The following is a 6,780-nucleotide window of genomic DNA, read 5'->3' on the forward strand; positions in this document are numbered from 1 at the left end:
ATAACTAATAAATAAATCAATCACAAAGGAAACTAAAAAAAGAAATATATATCTGAGTACTTTGTAGCTTCTATGAAACTCAAGAACTAATTTTTATTCACCAAATGGCTATATTTACCATTATTTTAATTCCACCTCGATTCGTTATATTTAAATTAAAATTAGCACAAATATAATAATTATTGACTTCGAAAGTGTTCAGGTCACTTTTATTCCATTATCCCAATTCTATAAATTCCAAACTGACCGTATTTCAACACTGAATCTCTAAGTGAGCTGTTGCTGGAGGTAATTCCTAACTACTGCAGTATAACCTCTTTGGATTAGAGATAACAGTGTGATAGTGATCTTGCCTAGTTTGGTGCCAGTTTGTTTTCTTCCATATTGTATCAGTTCTTATTTACTTCCTTTCACCATAACAGTTTTGTGTCTATCAGATAGCATAGTGTCTATTTCGCCTAATATAAAACAGTGTTATGAAACAATTATTGACAGTTAAAATTAACTATTCATAAATACAACTGTGCTTATCTTACCTTGTTAAAGTAAAGCAGTAAATCCTTTATTTCTATTTATCATTTATCTGTTATCACCCTCTACCAAAAGTAATAGTTAATACCCAAATAATTATCGGAAGAACCCAGCTTATTCTGGACTAAGTATAAGGATGTCCCTAGGACAACCAGGCTGTGTCCTCAACAGTAAGTTCTTTTATTATTTTTTTATTTTATTACTTTATTTTCATTTTAGTATTTTGTATTTAGTTGTATTTTGTCTATTGATTTATTTGTTTTATCGCCAGAAATTAATTCATATTGTACTGTTTTAGTTTATAAATCACAGCGCTCTAATTATCAAAAGTGCAACTATCTGTCTGGTCGGATCCTATTGGATGTACTTTTCCGGATAAATAAATAAAGTATGGTTCAAAGAACTGCAATTCATACAGGGCGTATAAAATAAGATTCTTATTAATTAATTATAATAAGACAGTAAACCTTATCGCTGGAATCCACTCATTTGTCACATAATCCTAAATTTACAAGATCAGATCTACCCTCTCCGGAATGCTACTCTCCCAAATACGTTTCGGTCCTCCTCATGTGCCCAGCATTCATTACCTTTTTTGCAAATCGTTCGCTATTTAGGCTACTGACATTAAGCGTCAGGTTAAATTTCTGTGTAGTTATACAATCAAATTAATTTAGCAGCTACATCGCTTGCTGTTCCGCATTGTGAAGAGTTCTGAAACTCACAGCCAATTCTTCTTTATTCGATCATAATACGTTTTTAGTGAAAGACAATTTTAATATATCATTATATGTTGTTTTTAAATTTTTAAATTCTTTCTTTCAGGTTCTAGGAGCGAATTCTAAATTAAGGCTAAATTTAATGATTCCTAATACTTCCCCATATTAAGAAATAAGTAAATAGAAGAGTATACAATGAAATAAATAAGCACATCGTTGTAAGGCACTACTAAAATTTAATAAGCCTAACCTTTATACGTTTTAAGAACGAACGGTGGCTTTAGAATTTCATACAGTTTTTTCCTTCCTTTGAAACTTGACATGTCAAAGAGATTTCTTGAAAGGATGGTATGGTAGTTGTTTTTTTTTACGTTTATAAACTAGCCTTTTGTCTTTATTTAGTTTTTTATTCCGTGTCCAGGGTTTTCCAGCTAGTAGTACAAGAGCCGGGAAGAAAAAAAGTCAGTTATCTCACCCCAATTTTTAATTACTTTAATGAAAACTAGGTATAATTACTAGTCGAAATCTATGAGTCTGCCAAGTATAGATAGGGGAATAAAAAATGGCGGCTGTTTCAAAACCTTAAAAAAAAAACACTAATTTTTCATTCGAAGCTCTATATCTTAAAAACTACCAACAACACCAGAAAATTTAACAGGCCATTATTTAAAGAAGAGTAGAAGAGTAAATTTACTAAAATATGAGCCCTAATAGAGTTATTTACGTTAAATAGTTCTCGAGATATTTCTTTTTAAAAAGCAAAATTTCTTAAAAATCCACTGTAAGATTAGTAGTTAGTTAATTTATTTTGAGAATTCTATATCTTAAGAACTGTATGCCGTACAGATGTCTATTAGCACTCAAATTAAAGCTAGTTTAATGGAATATAAATAAGTTTATGACATTTACCTTCATAGAAATAGTAGTTTTCATGATATTTGCTAAAATAAATTCATTTATAGTTTGGACAATAAGTTTGATTAATGAAAAACTTCATTTCAAAAACCATTGGACGTACAGATGTCTGCTAGCGCTTAAATTAAAGCTAGTTAAATTTACTACAATATAGTTAATTATGTTTATCTTTGTAGGAGTAGTAGTTTTTATAATATTTGACAAAATAAACTCACAAAATGTTAATTTCTAGTTGTTCGCATATAATGTTGGATTTTTAAAAAAATATATCTCTAGATCCATAAGACGCACATATGTCTGCCAGCACTCAAAATAAAGGAAACTTAACTTACTATAAAGTAGTTTATGACACTTATCTTCGTAGGGATATTCACATATGAACATGAATTTGGCAAATGAAAATTTGTTCGAACAACTATATATCAATATATTTTAGCAGATTTCATGTAAACTATTACTTCTATGAAGATAAACATCATAAACTACTTTATAGCTCATTAAACTAGCTTTAATTTGAGTGCTAATAGACATCTGTACGTCAAATGGTTTTTTAGATATAAATTTTTCAATATAAATCCACTAACTACTGATCTTTTAGTACGTCCTATACAACATTTTTTATGAAATGTTGCTTTTTAAAAAGCTATATCTTGAAAACTATTTAACGTAAATATATAATAACTCTTTTAGGGCTCATATTTTAGCAAATTTCCTCTTCTTTAAATGACGTTCTCTTAGGTGCTCTTGTGTTGTTCCTACCTTTTAAGATATAGAGCTCTGAATAAAATATTAGTTTTTTTTATCGCTTTGAAACAGCCGCCATTTTTTAATCCCCCTACCTACACTTGTCAGACTCATCAATTTTGACTATTAATTATACATAGTTTTCATTAAAATAGGAGTGAGATAACTGCCTTTTTTTCTCTTCTTGGGCTCTTGTACTATAGTGATTGTTTATTTGATTCGCTGAACCTGCTTCTTTTTTCTTTGTTTCTCTTCCAATTACATAACAAGCTTCTCAAAATCTGTATATATTCTATTTTCACATTCAAGTATAAATAGCCTATTTTTTATTTAATATATTAATAATAATATTTGTTTTCTATTTTGATTCCTTTTATTTATTGATAGATATTATAATCTGTCACACAGTTGTAGGCAATATATAATAGTGATGAATGATCACATTCATGCTAAAGTAAAATAAAATAAGAATAAAAATAAATGAAAAGATAAAAAAAAATAAAATAAAATCTCTTTTAAAATATATAAAAACAGAAAGATAAAGCAAATGAACATAATCAAACTGTGTGTATGAAAAAAATAAAATAATAATAAAAATAACATAATCTCTAGTCACATTTACACTCTTACATACAATACTTACATAATCGACCTGAGGATCCCTTAGTCCACTCTCTCCCCCAATATTAATATTAATTTTCATTGACAAAGAATAGTAGATAAAATGGATGTAGGTCATATAATTATGAAATTGGCAATCCTTTATTTAAATGTGAAAAATCGAAATGGTTAGCATTAACAACATTAAAATAAAAAATAAAAATGTTTTAAAACCATACTTAGGAATTGTAGAATACACCTGCTTCATCACTTTAATATTTAGAGGTACAAATACGTTTTTCCCCTTTTAAATATGAAATTAGGAAATCATTGCAAATGAACTGTACATTACGTATTAATAATATAATTGTCCATATCTAGCCCCTATCTTTTATCTAGCAGCACTTGGATACCACGTTGAAAGACGTATTTATCTTTTAAATCTATCCATAGATGGATATCACTGCTTCAGACAGACCATCTGCCATTGAACGGAACAAGTGATAATCGGAAGGGACAATGCCTGCTGAATACAGTGGGTAAAGTTGCATTTCTCAATTAAGTGTATCCATTAGTATTCATGCATAAGAATAATTTAGCCATTTCTGGAGAAGTAATGGGAGCGTTTTTCTTAAGTATAAAGTAAAACGTATCTTAAGTATAAAGTATGACCCAATAACTAAGTGTTCGTCGATTTTGTTAATTTTTTTCGATAGAGATCTTCGGTACCAATTAATTTCTTCATCATTTCCCTCGGTTTTATCAACTCACAATATAAGACACAAAGCTGATCCTATCAAATATAAGACTTGAATGTTTTCCATGATTGCCCGGTCTGGATGTTGATGTTAAAACCAAGCCAGATGGTAGACATTATTTTCTCTCTTTTGGGGTATCGTAGTAGATCCTATTTTTATCACAACAGACTATACAATATTAATATATTTTTATGAACCCTTTCCAACGATTTTAAACTAAACGGCTTGTTGAAGCTCTTCTAATGTAAATGCAAGCTCTATTTGTTTAATATTGCTAAATTGCTTTAAATTCCGTATCTTCGTACAGATATGCCCATCCACATAATTCTTTGTCTTCAACGTCAATCGCACCGTTTTTAAAATTTTTAAACCACTCATGACACCTTCTCTAAATTAAAGTAGCCTTATTTTATGCTATTACATGCAATCAATACGTCTACGCAGCAACTTTATTCAAATTTTGAAATCTCATAAATGAAGCTTATTACGCAGACAAAATTGATATTTCTAAACGAGAAAAAAACATTGTGATGCAAATAAGGAGTCACTAGTACCTCAAAGAATATATCGTTACGAGATGATCATACTTGCAATATAACCTTTCACAACTGAAAAATTTAACAAAATCGCCGTTCGACATTATCCATCTTTTGTCATATAGTAGAAACATTTTTGTACACCCAATAAGAACAAAATCAAAAGATTTTATTACTACAATATTTATAATCACTAAGTATTGAAACCTGATCTTTTATAAAATGTAGGTCAAACTATTTTTTAAATGTACTTAAGTTGCAATCTGTTGCTTCTAAATTACTAGTCGCCTTGTTAATGTTTCTTCGGATATGTTTATTAATGTTTAAAAGAACTAAATCTAAACCTTGCTAAATATTTTTGTTTATTATTCCTTAATAAAGAATCATAATCTACGATTTAATAAAGACCCCAATCAAATGAAAACAAAATTGTTTATGCCTTCCTTGCAGGATATTTCCTTGTTTACAAGTTAATAATAAATGTATTAGTTGATTCCAAATATTTGAAGCACAAAAAGAAATATCATAATTGTATTCCCTTGTTTATCATCCCATTGCTTGCAATTACTTTTCAATTTCATTCATTTACTTACTAACTTTATCCATTTTGGCATTTAACTCGCCAGTTATTCCGAAAACAGAATTGCTAAATCATTGGTCTAGGTCAGAATAATTTAGATTGTGAGTTCCCTTCTCTCGGAAAATAAAAAAAACAATATGTTATCTTCGACAAGGACAACTAGAATAAGAACAAAGGTTGACTCACTCCATCAAGGGACCCACTAACTTTTCAGTTTGAGTTCTCCTGTGCAAACTAGAAACTAAAGTTAAATTATTGTCTATATTTTTATTTGCTGGCCATTGGCGTGGTTTGCCTCAGAACGTTGTGGGTTCGATTCCCTCCTGGAGCAGTTGATATTTATTTCTTGGTGGCCCCGAGAAATGAATCTTGGCAATCCCAGGTTAGTACGCAGTAGCAATTCCAAGGAAGCCCCCAGGGGTTGGCAAAAAGGACCATTAGACCCACTTGCCGGTCTAGTTCCCCCCTCCCCGCTTGTCTTTGTCTTGCATGTATTTTATTTATATTGTAAATAAAAAAAAAATAAGTTGTAGTAACAGTTACCAATACAGATAAAAATACAAAACGATCACTAATGTCATTTTCGTTTACTACAGCATATATTTTCGATTAATAAGTTCCATTTTATTTGGTTTGTTTTTAGTGCTTATAGCTCTTTATTAACTCAATTTACAACAATCCACTATCCACTGTTAAGCGTGTTGAAAATAAAAATTACTCTATCAGTTCTTTCTTGTGAGTATTCAAGTAATTTAATAATCCAAAACAGCGATACAAAAACAGAATGAAATTCAGAAAAGGAATTACTAAACCAGATGAGAATATTTTATTTGTTTTAATAAGACCTGTATTTTAATTTACATATTAGTTGTTTTTTCTAGATACAAAATACTTGCGTTCTTGAGAGAAAGCATCTAGCTCTGAACCTTCCCTAATAAGACTGAGAAGGTTGAGGTTCATTTTGAGGTGGATTAAAAACATTCCTCATAGCCCGAAAACAATAGCACCTTTCATGTTCTGAAATAAAACTAAGATGGAAGAAGTAACGAAACTTTAAAATCCTAAAGAAACAATTAAGAAGAATTCGACTTACACATAAAAATACATCTATACCTCCGTGGTGTAGACAATCTAATAGTGAAGACACAATGTCACATTTCTTAACATTAAAGAATTTTAAACATTTGTTTCTCTTCTAATAAAAATTTCCTTATTTACCCTTAAAATTGTGTATCATGTTATACACAAAATACATCTTAGCATATTAGTAATATCAAAACGTATTTCTGCTATATTCCAAAATGTTTGATTTTTACATATATTTAAAATCCGCATAGCTCAAAAAGTACACAATAATGAGAAAACAAACACTGGTAAGAACTTGGCTCATAGGTAAT

The 6,780-nt window shown here is 29.7% G+C and overlaps 1 long non-coding RNA gene across 2 annotated transcripts; it reads left to right on the plus strand.

Annotated features, from left to right (window-relative positions):
- Positions 1-377: 377 nt before the first annotated feature.
- On the plus strand, positions 378-6,520 carry LOC136796794 (uncharacterized). 2 transcript variants are annotated; one of them, XR_010844545.1, is made up of 3 exons: positions 378-701; positions 3,963-4,048; positions 6,265-6,520. It is a non-coding gene; the product is annotated as an uncharacterized lncRNA (long non-coding RNA). The 2 variants fall into 2 exon arrangements; XR_010844546.1 differs by having other exon boundaries at positions 3,963-4,044; positions 6,265-6,278.
- Positions 6,521-6,780: the final 260 nt, after the last annotated feature.

The sequence above is a fragment of the Halyomorpha halys genome, unplaced genomic scaffold, assembly GCF_000696795.3.
Source record: "Halyomorpha halys isolate HHAL.00 unplaced genomic scaffold, Hhal_1.1 Scaffold266.1, whole genome shotgun sequence".
Classification (NCBI taxonomy): domain Eukaryota; kingdom Metazoa; phylum Arthropoda; class Insecta; order Hemiptera; family Pentatomidae; genus Halyomorpha; species Halyomorpha halys.